The sequence below is a fragment of the Elephas maximus genome, chromosome 7 (assembly GCF_024166365.1).
Source record: "Elephas maximus indicus isolate mEleMax1 chromosome 7, mEleMax1 primary haplotype, whole genome shotgun sequence".
Taxonomy (NCBI): domain Eukaryota; kingdom Metazoa; phylum Chordata; class Mammalia; order Proboscidea; family Elephantidae; genus Elephas; species Elephas maximus.
In genome coordinates, this window is record NC_064825.1 from 100,101,820 (window position 1) to 100,121,339 (window position 19,520).

Here is a 19,520-nt window from a genome sequence, read left to right on the forward strand (position 1 = left end):
GATTAAATATCTAGAATGCAGACAGCCTTTGAAAAGCTAACTGTAAGGTCAGCACGCCTCCTGGATAAGGATCTGACCTGTTTAGCAGCAGCCAGCTGGCCAGCCAGTCACGTCGCCATCAGACTCAACTTTACTGAGCACTTATTACATGTGAGGCACTATGCCAAGAGCTTTCCAAGGGAATCTCACAGCCACCCAATGCCAGCTGTGGTGTTGTGATTCCCATGTCAGCAATGCATCAACTGAGGCTCAGAGAGGTTAAGAGGCTGGCTCAAGGTGGCACAGCTGGGAGGTGGCATCCAACATCCTGCTGAGTGCCAACTCTGTGCCATGTCCTGGAGACCCAGAGACGAACAAGGCAGGCAACAAGGCAGGCTCCCAGCCCCTGGAGGGGCTCACAGTCTAATACACCCCACTAAAAACCCACTGCCATCAAGTCGATTCTGACTCATAGCAACCCTATAGGACAGAGTAGAACTGCTCCATAGAGTTTCTAAGGAGCACCTGGTGGATTCAAACTGCCGACCTTTTAGTTAGCAGATGTAGCTCTTAACCACTATGCCACCGGGGTTTCCTCCAATCCACCAAAAAGTTTAAAAGTTAGGGGCGAGAAGTCCTTTCTCCTAGTGGTTTCAAACTCTTTTTTTTTTTTTTCAAGTAAAAGACACTTTCTCCTTGAAATCATATGTGAAAGACATCATTATGCAAAGCAGATGAAAAAGGAACCTGCTCTGGCTGAAACTGGAGCTTGGGAGTCCTTGGGTGCTGCAAACGGTTAACGCACTTCGCTGCTAATCCAAAGGTTGGAGGTTCAAGTCCACCCAGAGGTGTTTCGGAAGAAAGGCCCGATGACCTACTTCTAAAAAATCAGTCATTGAAAGCCCTATGGAGCACAGTTCTGCTCTGACTCACACAGCGTCACCGTGAGCTGGAGCCGACTCAGTGGCAACTGGTACTGGTCCCATGGTCCTCAAGGTACGTATGGGCTGGACCTACCTGCACAGTGAAACCCACTTATCTTGTCCAAAAGCCTCATTTTACAGATGGGAGCATTGAGACCAGAGAGGGGAAGGGAATTGCCCATGACCACCAGGGTCCTTAGACTCCTGGTCTGGGGCTCTTTGCTCTGCCTCCTGCCCTCCTATTCACGCTCTCAGGATGCCAGTGTGTGGAGCTCACCCCAGGTGTTCTGTGCCTGGTGGCTGGGGCACCGTCCCTGGACTGCCCAGCACTGGCCACACTCAGGCAGGTTTGGGGCTTTCAGGCCAATTCAATGTTTTTCCAGATGGTGAAGAAAACGAAGTCTAAAAACCCGTTCAAGGAGAGATGAGTGTTTTCAAAAGAATCATCTCTACTAGCTTCCTGAACACAGGGAATTGACAGGGACCTGGCCTGGGAGTCAGGAGGCCTGGGTTCGATTCCCAGCTCTCCAACCATGCCTAGGATCTAGGCTGTGTCCATTCCTCAGTTTCCTCCATCTGTAAAATGAGGTGGCTGGATTACAATAAATTGTCCACAAAGTTTCTCCGGGAATGGCAAGTGGGGAGTTTAGAACCTTTTGGGCCAGGTCAACCTAGACTCCAATCAGTTACTACTGGCTTTTCCACTCCTCCTGTGGACTGCTGACCCTTCTCCACCAGTCCGCTGCCAACATTGCTTCCTTTCCCAGCTCTTCCCCTCTCCACCCCTACTTTCCTTCATGAGGCCCTCTGCTTCTCACTTTCCCGATAAGCACATCCTTGGTTCCTTTTTTCCTTTCATTGAAAGCTGCAACAAGGATCCTACAGGCCATTTGCTCAAACCCTTTGTTTTATAGGTGGTAACACCAAGGTGAGAGAAGGCAACAATTTCCCCAAAACCTCCCAGTGAGGCCAAGGCAGGAACTGGACTCTCTGTGACCAGGTCAACCATATCTTGTCCAGGACTAAACTCTTGGGGTTCCTAGCTCTTGACAAACAGTACTTTTTACCTAATACACTTAGAATCGTGTTTCCCCAAATGTGGGACATCAGATCTTCCAGGAGAAGGCAGGTCATTTCAGTGATGGACCTTCTTCTATAACCCTGTCTGTCCTGGTGAGAAGTTCCTTTCCGATTTTCTTTCAACCGTTCTGATTACTACAGGGAGAGTCTCAGCTTACTGCTAGTGCGTCTTTAACATTTTTCTAGCCCTTGCTAATCTCCCTTTTCAAGAGGGAGTGGACCTCAGGCTCATCACCTTCCTTAGGCAGCAGGATCTTGTTAGAATTTAGTAGCACTCTTTTATTTTCATTGTGTTTATTTTATGGTTATCTTCTATTTACAGTAATGTGATACTGGCTTTCCATTTATGGCAATGATAAAACATTTCTTTTTTTGAAACAGGCATATTTAAGTAAAAAAAAAAGTTGATTTAAAGAAAGCTGTTAAGCAGAGGGTCTTGCATAGCTAGGGCAAAATGCACTGGGAGGCAGGGAAATGGCTGAGGTCTGGGAAACTCTGACTTGGAGCAGGAGTTAGCTTTCCAGTAGGATGTCTGTCCGCATGGTCCAACCATCCTTCTCTGTCCTCAACTCCCTGGTACTCTCTCCCCGCACCCCCCCTCACCCCCACCTTCCACCCCAAAAGCTTTGCATTCTTAAGTCCAACCATCCTTCTTTATAAGAAGCCCTAGAGGCACAATGGTTAAGTGCTTGGCTGCTAACCTGAAGGTTTGTGGTTTGAACCCACCCAATGGCTCCATAGGAGAAAAACCTGGTGATCTGCTTCCATAAAGATTAACCAAAGCAAAGCAAACCAAACCCACTGCTGTTGAGTCGAGTGGATTCCGACTCATAGCGACAGAGTAGAACCCCTCCATGGGGTTGCCAAGGAGTGGCTGCTGGATTTGAAGTGATGACCTTTTGATTAGTACCCAAACTTTTAACCACTGTGCCACCAGGGCTCCCCCAAAAGATTACTGCCTAGGAAACCCTAGGGCACTTCTACTCTGTCACATGAGGTCACTATGAATTGAAGTTGACTCAATAGCACCTAACAACAACATCCTTCTTTGGTCCCTGGCCTCCACCTACCAAGGCTCAGGGCCCTTGCTCTAGGTTCTCACCTTTTTCCTCTTTCAATTTGTCTGAGGAGTTCTATACAGGCAGCTGCTTCCAGCAGTATCCTACAAGTGTGAGCCTGTGGGATTTCTCAGCCCACAGGGGTAGCCTCTCCCCCCAATGCTGTTTTGGCAGCTGAAGGGCTGCACGTGGAGTCCGAGAGTCTTCCTTGCCCTTGTTCTACCAAAATCCCACTATTAGGGATGGTCTCCGTTGGGTTAAGCATTGCTCACTCTGGGTTCATTATAAAACTGTCCGTCCAGGGCTTTTCTCTGCAGCCACAAGCCTACTTTATTAGCCACCCCCTCAACTTATCCCTTGACCCAGTGTAATGGTCGAAAGGTCCAGACATCCTCAAAGTCCTTAGAGGGACCTCTCCTTTTCCTGCCAGTGAATTCCTGGCCCTTGAAACTCTGCCCTATGGCTTCACATCGTCAACATTTGTATCCAAGGTGGAAGCAGGTTCAGCTCCTATCAGTCACTCACTCCTTAGTGTAATCAGTTGACAAGGGGGTCAAACATAGGTCCTCCGGAAGAGCTTGTAGGTGCTGCTGGGATTTGGTGTCTAAGCTTCAGAGCTAGGACCCAAAAGAAGAAATGCCAAGGGAAGAGGAGTGGGCAGCCAGAGCCCACCGGGCAGTAACCAAGCACATTCACCTGGGCTGCCTGCTTTCATCTGCTCACCCATTTTGTCTGGGGAAGAGCCAGGCTGCTGTTTTCCAGAGGAGGACCCCAGGCTAAGTGTCTTAGTGAGGTCGTGTCTCAGAGGCTGGGGAAGGGGATGTGTGGCAGTGGCAGGAGTACAAAGATGAAAAGATAAGCCCTCACCTCCTGCCCCCTCCTCCGAAAGAGCCCCTAGGCCTGAGGTCGGAGACAGAGGCCAGGCCCCTGGCAGCCGCGCCATTTGCATCTGGACTGAGGTCAGGCCCCTCCCCGCTGCAGCCCTGCAGTCGCCTCTGTTATCTGCAATCGTCAAAGGCAGCCAGGGAGGGTGACTCCCAGGCTTTCAACAGGTCCTCCCAGGGCAGCTCCTCCCGAACCGGGGAGCGGGAACCCAGGGAGCGAGGTCTGGATGCAGGATCACGTCCCCACCCCAGCCCTGCAGTCAGGTGAAGGGGGCTAGCGTGGAAGTTTCCCCGGAGTAAATGCTCGGAATCGGGCTTGCCGTTCTCTCCACTCCCCCAGCGGTTCTTCGAATTCAGAAGAAGCGAGGTCCCGAGAGCAAAGTGGGGAGATGCCCAGGGGATCAAGGAAGGAGAGAAGGGCAGAGGGTGGCCCCAATGACCCCAAGAGCAAAGGCTGGATGCCGGGTTGGAGCCGAAACCAGGGCAGGGAGGCGGCGAAGGGCAGCTGTCTGGTGGAGACGTGCCTTCACCGCGGCCGCCACAGCAGCCGCAGCAGCGGCGGCGACTGGAGACCGAGGGGAGGAGGTTTGCGGAGGGGAGGGAGCGCGGGGAGGGGAGGGACGGCGCGGTGGCTGGGAGGTGGGGCCGGCGGCAGGCGGGCGGCAGCAGCTGCTGCCGGCGTCTCAGGGGCTCCAGGCTGCGCGGCGGACGCAGCGCCGAGCGATCCACAGCTAGACGCGCGAGGCCGCCCGCGCCCGGCCCTGCGCCCCGAGCGAGTGCCGCCGCCGCCGCCGCCTCGCGCCCGCAGGTCCCTGGCTACGCCTCCAGCGCCGGGAAGGCTGCCGGCGCCGAGCAAGTTGCGAGCGCGCTCTCCGCCCGGGGAAAGTTTCCCCGCGGCCCCGGCGGGAGTTGGCGTGGGTCCGGCCGCTGCAGCCGCCGCTGGAAGGTAGGGGGCTCTGCACCTCCGGGCGCTGGGCAGCTGCGCCTTCGGGACTTGGAGATTCACGTGCTCCCCGGGGTAACCGGGCGACCCGGAGGTGGTGGTTGAGATGGTGGAATGGGGGGCCCCAGGACGGTCCCGGTGACGCCCAAGAGCCAAGTTCTTCTCAAACTAGCATTGGGGGTGGCGGGCAGGGAAGACGTGCTCGCCCCAGACCCCTGCCCCGAATGGGCCGTGGGCTGGGGGCTTCGCCCGGGACAGGTGCAGCCCAGCCGGCGCAGGGTTCTCAGGGTGATGGGTGAGGGGGCGTTAGGGGAATGGCGGGGGGCCGGCAGGTGTGGTTTCAGGGTCCGGAGTCTCGGCGAGGGCTGCGCCCGGAGGAGGGTGCGTCCCACGCTGCCCTGGAGAAGGGCAGGTAGGGACTAGGGGACTGGGGTCCGGGCAGAGAGGGTTGTGGGGTTCAGCAGGGGCACCTGAGGACGGGCTGCCTTCGGAGTCCTTGGCCAGAGGACCGGGAGGAGGTGCCGCGCTTTCCTCCGGGGCCCGCCTTAAGCACTACGAGATGTGCACGGTTTGGGAGAGCGGAGACTCGGTGGTGTGCTCTGTGGATACGAAGCTTGGGCAGTCCAGATTTAGGGGATGTAGCGGGAGTCGGCTTGGAGGGCTGCTGCGTTCGGGTGGGTTCGCGCCGGCTCTCAGTCCTGGCTAGATTGAGGTGAGTTGGCACCCGCAAGGGGGCGCCTTTCTCCGGCCTTTCCACCCACAGGAAGGCGAGTCCCAACTCTTGCAAGACAAATGCACCGAAAACCACAACGTAGGAACCACAGATCCTCAAAACACCCGGGCCCGCCCCAGGACCCCTCAACCCAAGCCAGACTGGGTGAGAGGATCCAAGTGTGAGGCTGGGCTGGCCCCAATTGTAACTGTGCCGCGTGCTGGAATGTTTGAAGCGGTTTTTAATTTGGGTGGGGGTGGGGAGGGGTGGGGGGAGGGTGGTGGCAGGGTTGGTGGGTGAATAAAAAATTCACCTCCAGGAAAACAATCCGCCCCTCCCAAAACTGGTGTGGAGAAAGTGGGACAGCGAATTAACTTTGAGATTTCTTGGAGATGTTGGACCCCAAACCACTGAATCCATTCTTTTCTGTACAAGTTTTGCACCTTCCTTTCCTGGATCTGGCCAAGTCCCTGCCTGGTGTGGGCAAAATGAAGTCTTGGGGTGTACCCTTTTATCCGTTCCCTGAGGATGGAGGTGATGGGGGCCCCTTAAAGACTTTAGCAGTTCAAGTTGAAATGTTACTTTCTCAGCTAGAGGCCACCCAACTCCCACCCAGAATCTGGGGTCTGCAGTCCAAATTCACCTGGTCATTCTACAGTTATTGGTGGAAACCTGCTGTGTCCCGATTGTCTGACCCCAGGGCCCCTGCTGAGGCATTGGGAAGCAAGACCCATGCTGGCCTCTCTGCAGAATATCCTGTCATCTTTGTCATGTGGGGACTGTTCGAAATTGAAGGGATGCTGAAGGGACTGTTGCCTCATCTTCCTCTCCAATTCCCTCTTTCCCTCCTTCCTGCACCCCAAGTGAGTATAAATGAGCAAATCAGCAAGTGTGTGGTGTGGCCTTATCCTAGCCGGCGGAACTTTTCATCTTCCTCTTGGCTAGAAATGTGTGCTCACTGGACAGCCCTCCCTACCCCCTCTCTTTCTCTTGTCCTCAGAGTACTCTGCAAAGGTGAGGAAAATGGGCGGTCCCCGACAGAGAGCTGAGGTGCTTGAGTTCTGTGTAGCCCGCCAACTGTTTTTGTTGGCTGCTACCAAATTGCTGCAGGACTGAGCGGCTGTAAAGAAAGATCAGCATTATTTTTATTCTGATAGAAGACGGGGAGGAGAGAAGAGAAAGAGGAAAGGGTGGAGAAGCCACTGTCTTCTGGGTTCCTCTTCAAGACATTCCATGGAGCCAGAAAACAGAAGGAGTTTTTTTGTTTGGCTTTGTTTTCAATGACTTGTTTTTCTGCTGAGGGGAAGTGTGTCTGTGAACAGCCCTGCCCTTGGAACCCGTGTGTGAGCACAGGGGCCCCCAGGAGGCTGGCAGATCCTGGCCCTGAGTGTCTCCCTCCCCTCTCTCCCTCCATACCCCAGCCCATCTTTACCCGAGGGATTTAATGTCAGTGTTTGAAATTAGCATATCATCTGTGGACTCAGACTTCTCCCAGCCAAACTCCAAGATCCCTGATTCTGCAAAATTTCAAGTCTTGGGCACTCTGTCTCCTTGTCTCCCATGCCCCTAGTTCACTTACTCACTTGGCCAGCCCTTGGAACGTTTGTACCCGACCTGGGTCTGAAATGACAGTAGATAAACGAAAGCTCCAGGATACCCTCTAGAAGCAGAAATTAGTCTGGAGTTGGGGTTAGGACACCTGCGTTTGACTCCAGGAATGACCCTGTCCCTTTGAAAAAATTCACGTCTGCTTGGAAATCACTCCCTGAATTACTGAATGAGGTTTTAATGGTGTGTGTGTGTTGGGGGGGGGTGGATTGGGAATGGGGCGCTGGGCAGAGAGGGATATGAGGAGTTTGAGCCAAGGGATTATGGCGGCACTTTGTGGGAGGGGGCTGGGAATGGGGGAAAGAGCAGATTTGAAATCCAGCTCTTCTGGATTGTTATTGTGGCCTTGGTCGAGTCACTTCCCCTCTTAAACCTGCTTTCCCAGTCTGCAAAATGAGAATGTTGGCCCAGGAGATTCTGAGAGGCCTTGCAATTTGAAATTAGGAGAGTCTTTTTTTTTTTTTAACCTTTTAGGGAGGAGTCCCTGGGTGGTGAAAACAGTTGACACGCTTGGCTGCCAACCAAAAGGTTGGAGGTTTGAGTCCACCCAGAGGTTCCACGGAATTAAGGCCTGGTGTTTTTGGGTGATCTGCTTGCAAAAAAATCAGCCTTGAAAACTTTATGGAGCACAGTTCTACTTTGAGACACAAGGGACTGCCAAGAGTCAGAGGGTACCTCTCCAGGATGCCCACCCCACCCTCCCCCACCCCTCCTTCACAGCAAAGTCTCTCTGTGAGTAAACCAGATAGATTCTAAAAAACAGGGCTCCAGTCCTACTTCAGGTTCTTTTAGCGCTAACGAAACTTGCAGCGTTTTGGAGTGTGTGTGTGTATGTGGTGGGTGTGGTAATATTGGTGACCTGTGCCTATTGGGAGCCCCACATCTGTCTGTAAGCTTGAGCATAGCCACCTTTCTCCTGTTGCCTGTTCGGGCCCCATTCCCTCTTCTTCCCTGGGAAGAGCCAGCGTTGGCGGCTGGGCTGCACATTTTTGGGATCTCTCTTTCCAGTGAGCTGCTCTTCTTGCCTAGTTCATCAGCGGTTGAGAAGGAAAACCAGGAACATTTGTTCGTGCTCAGCTGGGACACAGCAAGGAAGGGGGGCGGTTGGAAAGCAGCACTTTGGTCCCCCGGAGCAGATGACGCTGGCAGAGCAGACAATTCTGCAACCTGATACCGTTGTACAAATGTGCCAGCTTGGGCGCCTCCTGCCGCACGGGCTGGCACCTTGGACCCGCATCAGTGGTCCGAGGGGAGGGGGAAGATAATGACACAGTTTTTAGAAAGAGAGGGAGGGTGAGCTGGTGAGCCACAGTGCCTGCAGCCGCCAAAGCTGGCCTTTCATCTCGGCACTTGTGGTTTTAAGGCCCAGCCCTGCCCCTTGTCTGCACCCAAGACTGTTGGCTTAATTAGTGAATGAAACAAGTTGGAGGTGAGCAAAAACATGCTCACTGATTGTGTGAATGTGTGTGTGTGTATGTACTGAAAGGCAATACGATGGCGTGGGACGGTCACTGACCCAGGAGTTTGGAGACTTGTGCTTTCTCCCTGTTCTGTGACAAATGGACATGTTGGACCTGAGTGAGTCACTCCCTTCTCTGAGGCTCAGTTTCCCTACTTCTTCAGAGGTGGTGCTGCATGGTGGTTGTTAGGCTGCCTGGGTTTGAATGTTGGCTTTATACTACTTGTTAGCTCTATGATCTTTGGTGCCTCAGTTTCCTGACCTGTACGCTGGGATTAATAATAAAAAACCCACCTCCCTGAATTATTGTCAATAATCTCATTTGTTTATCAATGAGATATAAAACGTATAAAACCCTTTGCACAGTACCCGGTGCCTAGTAAGTGCTCAACAAATGTTTCCTATCATCACTGACATTATTGTCATTAAGATGGGAGGGGTCAACTTTGATCCTTTCCTGCTCTGATGCTCTGGGGCCCAGGATGTGTGCATGTGTGTGTGTGTGTGTGCGTGTGTGTGCGCACGCGTGTGTTTGTGTGCGCGTGTGCGCGTGTGTGTGCCTGCTTTTGGGGTGGGAAGACAAGGGTGAATATAATAAATTGCTTCTTGGTTTTCTTCTTCCTTCCCCTGCCTCGTTGAAGAACTCCTGAGCTAAAGTCTTGTGATTATTCTCATGGTAGCCCCATCCCCGTGGCAGGAAGCCCAATTTGACATCACTGAAAAGATCTTGGTTTCTGGCACTTGAGGGATAATATTTCATCAGCTAGTATTTGTCCGTCCTTTCCCTTCTACCCTTTGTTTCCCACCCTTAACCATAGTACGAAGACCATATGTTCAGATAATGAGCTTAAGCTGATAAACAACTCCCAGATACACCCAAATAAAAGACCGTCTCACTAGAAGACACTTTCACCTTTAAAATAAATAGTCTGGTTCCTCTGTTACATTGCTTTGTGTCTGGCTGGCTCTTCTTCCGTCTTTGTGTTCTGCTCCTCTATTCTGTTGCAGGGATGTGGCCTGGGTCAGGTCTGGGGTCTGAGGCTTCGGTTTGATCAGTGGCCCTGGCTGGGGCAGCCTCCTCCTCTGGCAGCTTGGGAAGGGACCATGGCCAGACTGAGCCTCTGCCTCATCTTCCTCCAGCAAGGCTGTTGCTCTGAGCATCCCAGCGATGAACATCATGGTGGCAGGTGCTTAGGGAGTGCTCACCACGGGCCAGGCGCTGGACAGTGCTTCATCCTCACTTCTGCCGACTTTACACGTTAGAAATTGGTTCAGATATTACCCCATTTTACAGATTTGAAAGTAAGGCCTAGGAAAGTCGTAAGAGTAAGTGGTGGGGCTGGGGTTTGAGCCTGGCTTGATCTGACTCGAATTCCTGTGCTCTAAACCACTACATGATATCTCCTCTAACCTGTTCCTCTTATATCAAAACTTTGTGTGACCCCTAAAGCCCCCAGGAAAGATATTCCAGAGATGTCCCTTTTTCCCCCTTTTGATCATCTTTTGGGCTTTTCATCCAGTATTGATTACTTGGCTGTCCTGGGGTCAGGGAAGAACATTTTTGGGCATGGCTGCTTGCAGGAAGAGAATGGTCTTATTAATCAACAAAAAGTGGTAACGGAAAGAGGATGCGTATCGGAGTCACAGGTCTGAATTTGAATCTTGTTTTTGCTACTTAGTGGCTGGGTGGCCTTGGTTTCCTTACCTGTGAAAATCAGAATAGCAGCCTTATTAATACCCTTAAGCAGAATAACACTGTAGATGCCTCAGCAATGACCCCAGAACCTCAGTGGTTTAGCACAACAGGTTTCATTGTGACTCCCACAACTTGGGTAACATGAGTCTCTGCTCCACACGGTTACTCAGGGACCCAGGCTGAAGGTGACTTCACCATCCTTGTGAAGCTGTACCTTCCAGAATATGTGGCCTCCAGCGTTGCTGCAGAAGGGGAAGAGAGAGATGGAAAAGGCACACTGACACTCAGCTATGTCAGCCTGGAAATGAAACATGCCACTTCAGCCTCAAACTATCTGCAAGGGAGGCCAGAGAATGTAAGGAAGCAAATGGATATTTGAAAAGCACTAACTCTCTCCACATTGATATTTCCCTAATAAAGTGCCCTGAGGATTAATTGAGACGATGCGCCTAAAGCTCCTAGCATAGACCTGGTATGTAGTCGGTCCATAGAACATGGAGGCTTCCTTTCCCTAGTAATTCCTGATATGAATTGCTCTTTAGAGATTAAATAACCAGGTGCTGTCAAATTGACCCTGACTCGTGGCAGCCCCACGTGTACAAACAGACTAGAACTGTACTCCATAGGGTTTTCATGGCTGTGACCTTCCAGAAGAAGATCACCAGGCCTCTCTTCTGACCCACCTCTGGGTGAGTTTGAACTGCCAGCACTTCAATTAGTAGCTGAGTGCCTAGCTAGTTGCATCACCCAGGGACTCTCTTTATAGATTACAGATTGTGTATATGGAAATATTTCATGACAACCTTCTGAGGTATGCTAGGCAGGCAGATCGTATCGTGCCTGTAATACTCTGGAGGGAGGTGTAGCTCAGAGAGGCCAAGCGACTGGGAAGAGGACCCAGAGCCCAGGACTAAGTCAGGCCCTTGACCTACAGTTTCAGTGTTCTTGGCACATCTCCCACCCACCCCTACTCCCTGTGACCTTTTTTGGCTTAATGAGGTTTACTGATCTGAGAACTTTTTCCAGAGTCTTCTGCAACCTACCTCTGCCACTGCTTCCTCTCTTTCCCCATTCCCTCATGGTGTGGAGTTTCTATAATATGTGTGTGTGAGGAGAGGAGACTACCCAGAAGCTGCAGGAGAAGGGTGGTGATGTGAGGTGAGAGAAGCTATATATTTTAGATATTTGTAGCGAAAGCCGTAGGAATTTGGGCCCCACATGCACTGCTTTGGGAACTGCTGTGCGTTTGAGCTTCAGGGTGTCCCCCCAGATGATACACGGGGTTATCAGTGGTTCGTGCCCCACCCATGCAGCCCCCATGCTGGCCCCTTGTGTCCTTGTGGGGGATTGGGCTGTGAAGGAGAGGGAGCCTGTGACGCTTTCCAGTCCTGGCAGTAACATGGCCGGGCCTAGCTTCGAAACCCTTGCTGTGGGCTTCCCAAGCACTAGCAGTGGTATCTCTGGAGAAGATGGAGTTGATGAGCAAGCAGAGGAAAGGATGGAAGAAGAAAAACTGAGAAAGAGAGCCTCAGTTTTCTTCTCTGCAAAATGGGGTGAATACAGGGAAACTGTGAGGCTAATCAAGCACCTAAAAAACCCATTTCCGTCAAGCCGATTCTGACTCATAGTGACCCTATAGGACAGAGTAGAACTGCCCCATCGAGTTTCCAAGGAGCACCTGGTGGATTCAAACTGCCAACCTTTTGGCTAGCAGCTATAGCTCTTAACCGCTATACTACCTGGCACATAATGGGGGTGAACGTGTCTGCTCATCTCTCCTCTCCCACCGTAAGAAGGAAGAGCTGTCTTTGCCTGGGGAGAGGTGCAGAGCGGCCCAGCACACCTGCTGTCTTGGATGCAGAGGGAGTGGACTCCCATCTCCAGCAGCCTCTGGCCAGGCTCTCATGTTAAATAACTATGCCTTCCATTTGAAATGGGTGAAGAATTTGGAGCCTTGGGCCTTGGACTTAGGCCTGTCTTTTCATGCCTAATTACCACTTGGGGAGTGGGGGGCTGCTGACTGAGGCTCCCTGCCACTCCCCCGTTTTGCTGCCTCTCCAGCTGGGACAGATTGAAGAGCGCTCTTGCTGGCCAAGTGTAGCTGAGCCTCCCAGGGGAGCAGCCCTGCCACCTGGTGCCTGACATTTAGGGTTCTTCCAGCAGAGCAGGCCCAGCGCCTCACCAGCTCCAGCTTTTTAGCCCAGGGGAGAACGAGGTATCTGTCCTTCCAAAACAGAACTGCCCCCTCAAAGAACCCCATGGTATAGCTGGGTGGGCTGGGCACAGGAGTGGAGGGGCCTTTGGTTGGAAGGGAATCGCTCCTCAAGGCACGGTTCTGAGGTGACCCCTTCCCCATCTGGGAACAGTGGACACTTGTTCCTGGTGGGACTAAAGAGAGTGGCTTTCCAGGGCAGCGCCCTCCGAGATATTAGGGAGACATGTTGACTACTGGCTTCCCTGAAGAAGCATTGCGCAGGCCCAGCTACACCCGCGGGTGGGCACTGTCTTATTACCTAGAGCTGTTCTAACACAAGTGTGTGGTTTTAAAGAACAGAAATTTATTTTCTTGCTGTTCTCGAGGCTAAAAGCCTGCATTAGGGTCTCAGCTGGGCTGATTCCTTCCTTGATGGTAGCTCTGGTTGTTCCTTGGCATTTCTTGGCTTCTAGACGATCCTCTCGTGGCTTCTGTCTTCCCCCATACGTGTGTCTCTGTGTCTATTCTAGTCTGTTTATAACTCAAGTGATTAGGTTTAGGATCCACCCTACACGGTGTGATCTCATTAACACAACAGAAGAAAAAGTCTATTTCCAAACAGGATCACATCTGAAGGGACAAGGGTCAGGAATTCAACCTACTTTTTTGCGGGGGTGGGCATAGTTCAGTCCATCGAACATACCTCATTCACTCCTGTCTCCAGACCTCAGCTTCTGCAGCCTCCTCCCCCCTGAAATACATGGGACAGGGGGCAAGGGCAAGGGCAAGGGCAGGGGCTTCGGAGCTCAAAGACATGTACCAGCTCATTTAATCCTCAGCAGCCTGATGGGATGGGTGTATTATTGCCTCATTTTACAACTGAGAGAACCAAAGCAAAGACGTTACGTAATTTACCCTTGTTCACACAACTAGTAAGTGATTGATAGGTTAATCTTTCTACTGTTTTCTTATCAATAAAGTAGATACTTACCTAATCTCACAGTTATACATCAAGGGAAGTAAATTCATTGAAATACACTTTGTAAACAGCTCAGCCTTTGCCTGATGCTGTTATCCGTCTTTGTTCCCTCCTAGTGGGTCGCTATGAGTCAGAATTGACTCGATGGCAGTGAGTTTGTTTTTTTTTTTTTTAGTGGGCCTGAAAGGTGCTGGGTATTTAGTCTGGGGTCAAGAAAGGAACACCAAGATGGGCGGAGAATGTTTTCTAGAAATAACTATTTGAAATGACTGAGCGGAAGGCACCGTCTATATTTCCGCTTGTCTTTCCGGAGTTGCCTGCCGTCCTGTCTCTCCTCGAGTTGAGAATGTCTGGTGGAGATGAATTGTTCGTGTCTGATATTTATCCTGGGCTCACCTTTAGCACTGGAAACTCTGTGACTTTTGCAAGTTGGGCTTCTCTCCCCAGGAACAGCGTACGGGCATCTCTGCAGTGGGGAGGAGGCCTCGGATGATTCTCAGCTCTGGAGACCATTGTTAGGAGCCCAGGAGGGTTTGAGGGCTCAGCCAGTGGAAGCTGGGGGGTCAGATTTGCAGCTTTGCGCCCTTGCAATGAAAGCAGAGGAGGTGACATACAGAAGAAGGGTTAGGAGTGCAGCTTCTCAAAACAACTGCCTGTGTTAAAATCCTGGTTCAGCCACGTACAAATTAAGTGACCTTTGACAAATTATGTAACTCTTCTGTGCCTCCATTTTATCTCATAGTGTTTTGGGAGGATTAAATGAGATTAAAATGCATCAGTGTATCTTTTAGGATGGAACGTGGCACGCCAAAAGTATTCAATGAATGTTATAATTATTGTAATTCTTTCATTTATCATGTTTGCCCCAGTAGAATGAGGGCAGAGACCTGTCTGTTTTGCTCACTAAGGAACCCCCAGGATGTAGTTCAGTGTCTGGGGCTGCATGGATAGGTGCTCAGTGCATACGTGCTGAATGACTGAATGAATGAATTCTTAAGAATATCTTCTTTGGGATTATTGAGTTCTGTTTCATGGCTTTCCTTGTTATGTGCTGAGATATTGCACTTTACCTCTTAGCCCCTCTTCTGTGGGGATACTGAGGGTACCATGGGAACAGATGCAATGGAGAAAAAAAGCAAACAAAAAACAAGCCTGTTGCCATCAAGTCAATTCCAACTCATAGCAACCCTATAGGACAGAGTAGAACTGCCCCATAGGGTTTCCAAGGAGAGGCTGGCGGATTTGAACTGCCAATCTTTTGGTTAGCAGCTGAATGCTTAACCACTGCACCACCAAGACTCCATGGGGTTTCATAGGGCACCCTGACAGCACATAGGAAAGCCATTGGGCATAGTCTGGAGGTATGGGGCAGAGAAGACCTCTGCCCTGGTTTCTTAGTGCTGCTGTTAAGAAACGATAACACAGGTGGTTCGTTTTAAAGAATAGAAATTTATTTTCTCTCAGTTCTGGAGGCTGAGAGTCCAAATCAGGATCTCGGTTGTGTTGATTTCTTCTGTGGGCCTCTCTTCCGGTTTCTGGTGTCTACCAGCAATCCTTGGGGCTCCTTTACTTGTAGACATGGCACCTATTTCCCCTGTGTGTATATCTTTGTGTCTATCCTGCTCTTTTTATAAGATACCCTTCAAAAGTGATTAGGTTTAGGACCCACCCTACTCTGGTACAATTTCATTAACATAACAAAAGAAAACCCATATTTCCAAACAGGGTCATATTTACAGGGGCTAAGACTTCAGTATAACTTTTGGGGGAACACAATTCAATCCATAAGAGCCTCCCCATGGAACTGAAGTACAGGCTGAAGCTTGGGGGTTGAGAAGCCAGGGAAGCAGGGCCTGGCAGAATGTCCTCACCACAGGGGCTCCTGATGGGGAGATCCCAATTTGAAGCACCGAGGCTTCTCCCATGGTGTGTTAGGGAACAGAATGGCATGGTTCACCAAAAACCACTGAAGAGAGGCCTGTCCTCTGCCAGCGTTATCACTCAACAGGCACAGCTCACCTAGGGAGCCCTGATGGGCCCGTCAACATGCCAGCTGGACCAGAGGGGCGTCAACTCAATTTACAGACAAATTACTCTGAGATTCCTGATGCTCCCTACTGCCTTCACAACAAAATTTGATTTACAGAAGTTCAGCTTACACACTTTGTTAGGGGAAACATCTGTTGTGTAATGTGATCACGTTAGCCACCTTGCTTAAAACTCTTCGATGGGCTTTCAGTTGGGTTCACTTGCTTTCCGTGGCCTCTGCCCCCTCCCCCACCCGAGCCTGACTCCCTCTGCTCAAGCCCAGCTGCCACCTTATTTTTCTCTCTTGTTCCCACCCACACAGGCTTCTGTACATGCTCTTGCCCCTCCATGCCTTTCCCTCCCTCTTTAGCTACCCAACTCCTCCTCATCCTTTGGATCCCAGGCCCTGCATCACCTCCTCGGGGAAGCCTTCCCTGACCTCCGAATGGGCCAAATTCACCCTCGTCAGATCTGATCAGTCCACGAGACTCCATTAATGGCATTTAGGCAGAGTTGGACGATGGTTCATTTGTTGGTGTGAATAAAGTCCATCTCCCCCACTCTAGTGTGAGCACCAGAGGGCAGGACCGTGTGTCTGTCTTTGTTCATCCTTGCATCTGGGGCACCTGGCAGGGGTTCAGGAGACATCAGGTCCTTCTCTTTCCTTTCCTCCATTTTCTCCTCTGCAGCTCAGCCTTGTTCAGTTTGTTCTGGGATAATAATCACAGCTAACATGTATTGATCACTGGCTCACCTGTCTGATCTCATCCCTTTAGGATGGTTTAGTATGGACTTCAAAGCCTGCCTGTTTTGAGTCCCAGCTATACCACTTATCAGCTCCATGACCTTGGGCAAGTGACCCAACCTTTCTGTGCTTCGTTTTTTCATCTAGAAGATGGGACTGAAACAAATACCTAATGTATTGAGTTGTTGTGAGGATTAAGTAAATTAACTCATGTCAAGCACAGTACCTGGCACATAGTAAGAGCTTGACCAGCATTAGTTCTCATTATCAAGCCTTAAACCAGTTGCCATTGCATTGATTCCAACTCATGGTGACCCCATGTGTGTCAGAGTAGAACTATGCTCCATACGGTTTTCAATGGCTGATGTTTTGGAAGTAAATCATCAAGGGAAACCCTGGTGGCGTAGTGGTTAAGTGCTACGGCTGCTAACCAAAGGGTCGGCAGTTCAGATCCGCCAGGCGCTCCTTGGAAACCCTATGGGGCAGTTCTACTCTGTCCTATAGGGTCGCTATGAGTCGGAATCGACTCGATGGCAACGGGTTTTTTTTTTTTTTTTTTTTTTGGCTTAAATCATCAGGCCTTTCTTTTGTGATTCCTCTGGGTGGACTTGAACCTCCAACCTTTTGGTTACCATCCACTAACTGTTTGTACTACTCAGGGATTCCTATCAATCCTTAACAGTCCTTCTAATTCAGTACTATGATTTTCCCCATTTTATGACTGAGTAAACTGGGGCACAGAGAGGTTTAGTCACTTGCCAAACATCACACAGCTAGTAAGCAGAGGTATAGAAATGCAAACCCAGGTAGTCTGAACCCCGAGCCCACAGTCTAGTATTAAACCAAAAAAAACCCAAACCCAGTGCCGTCAAGTTGATTCCGACTCATAGCGGCCCTGTAGGACAGAGTAGAACTGCCCCATAGAGTTTCCAAGGAGTGCCTGGCGGATTTGAACTGCCGACCCTTTGGTTAGCAGCTGTAGCACTTAACCACTACGCCACCAGGGTTTCCACTCTAGTGTTAGATGGTTTATTTCCCAGTTATGTTCCTCTGCAGAACACCAAGGTCTTCTCTGTTGGAGCAAGTTTGCTTCTTAACAGTTAGGACTGGGAAGAAATCAGAATCTAGGAACCTCAGGGGCCTCTCATCTGGCCCTTTGCTCCCTTCCAGCCCTAATAATCCCTTGTTAGTCAGCAGCTGCTGAGCCTGACAGGGAATTGGGGCCTTCCGCCCTGCACCCGGGCTGCAAGGAACTCTGAAGCCACGATGGAGTGGGGAGGAAGTGAGGAAGTCTCAGGAAGTGAGCAGGATTATCTGTTCCAGTAGCCCTTGTTTTCTTTTTTTTTCAGGTATCGGCAGCTCTTTAATAATAATAATGTTTTACTGGAGAAAGGCTTAGAAAGAAAATAAATCAAGTTAAACATAGTAAGGGAATATGCAAATAGAACAGAAGAGTAGTCAACGGAAAACAATTCTCAGTCTTACCCCGGTCCCTTCACCTAGAGACTACCAGTGTTGCCGGCTTTTTGTCTCTCCTGAATTGTCCTATCAGTAAACAAGCACATCCATGTGTGTATCACCCTTCCTTTTTATATACCTTGTAGCATATATTAGAGGACCCTGCATCTTGCTTTTTTTCACTTTGTCTATGTTAGCACAAGGGAGTCCTGGGTGGTGCAAATGATTAAGCGTTCGACTACTACCTGAAAGGTGGGTGGTTTGAACCCATCCAGAGTCACCTCAGAAGGAAAGGTTAGCCATCCGCTTCTGAAAGGTCACAGCTTTGAAAACCCTACGGAGCACAGTTCTGCTCGGCACACAAGGGGTTGCCATGAGTTGGAACTGACTCAATGGCAATGGGTTGGGTTTGGTTTTTATGTTAGTGTGAACACGTCTATCTCATGTTAGTTGGGTATCTCCAAAAGCAGACCCTGAACAAGGACTTGGTGCAAATGGTTTATGTATGAAGTTGATCCTGGAGTAGGGAAGTGAGACAGGGAAGGGAGGAGAGCCAATAAAAGGCGTGCCGACCTGGATTCAGTCCCTGGCCAATGTACCTCACGTGCAGCTAGCACCCGTCTATCAGTGGAGGCTGGTGTGTTGCTAAGATGCTGAACAGGTTTCAGTTGACCGCCCAGACTAAGATGGGCTAGAAAGAAAGGCCTAGTGATCTACTTCTGAAAATCAGCCAGTGAAAACGTAATGGTCCAATCTATAACCAATCATGGGGATGACAGGACTAGGCAGCGTTTCTTTCTGTTATGCATGGGGTTGCCATGAGTTGGGGGCTGACTTGAGGGGAGCTAAGAACAACAACAGTGAGCAGCTGACTGTTGTGGGAAACCAGGGCTCAGTCGTACTGCGGACCCTTTGAGGGACTGTGTAGGGCACACCTCGGAATCATCCCTGTAGCGGTGATGAAGCTGGGGTGTTTATTCACCAGCTCCCATCACCCATTGGTTAAGGGTTGCCCCTGGGGGCGTCAGCTGCTGGATACCCTGCAAATGGGCGAAGTGAGGCTCTGCACCTAGCAAGAGCCTTCAGGCCCAGAAACTGAAGGGGTACTTGAGAGGGGACTATCAGAGTGAACAGAACTGTCCATTGAAGCTATAGGGGATCTCCAGGGTGGACCAGAGGATCCAGGAAAGACCACCTCACATGTCTGTTACTTACCTATGCTTTTTTGTCCACTGTATGATGGATGCTTTTGCCTGGCTTCCTATTGGTGAGCTGAAATGCTTTTCTGGCACACACTTCTGTGCGGTTGCCCCACCAAGCAGACAGTGCGTGGAGGCGTCCTATTGTGGAGTGGCCGGCTAGGTCAACAGCCATCTTCTCTCTCTCATAATGGCTTATCTTTTTCCGGTCTCTTCCTGCCCTATCCCCCTTAGTCCCCAAAGACATCATATTGGCCCTTTCATCTTATGGGGTGCAGGGGCCTGGACTAGGTGAGGTCTGGGAAAGAGCCTATGGGGCCCTTTTGGGAAGGCCTTGTGAAGGGGAGGCCAGCAGGTCAAGGCGGAGGGCAATTTCCACCTTCCCCTGGTATGTGATGTGGACCTCAGTTGGCAGATCAAAGGACTTTTTGTTGTTGTTTTATTTTCCTTTCCAGAGGCTTCTTGCTGAGAAAGCAGGCTGCAGGGCCAAGGCAAACAGAGCCGAGCCCTGATGCCTCTGCCTGCTTGTCCTGCGAGAAGGCAGGGCTGAGCGAGGTGGAGGTTGGGTCCTTGGT

The 19,520-nt window shown here is 50.7% G+C and overlaps 1 protein-coding gene across 7 annotated transcripts in view; it reads left to right on the forward strand.

Moving 5' to 3' along the window:
* The first annotated feature begins 4,632 nt into the window (after nt 1–4,632).
* The window catches only part of TSPAN18 (tetraspanin 18), a 269,240-nt gene continuing 254,352 nt past the window's right edge, over nt 4,633–19,520 (forward strand). For 3 of the 7 annotated variants that reach the window (XM_049890964.1, XM_049890962.1, XM_049890965.1), the window contains exon 1: nt 4,637–4,870. The gene's annotated coding sequence lies outside the window, so the exon portion shown is untranslated. Of the gene's footprint in view, nt 4,871–19,520 lie in introns of all 7 variants that reach the window. The other 4 variants (XM_049890966.1, XM_049890963.1, XM_049890971.1 and 1 more) reach the window with 3 other exon arrangements.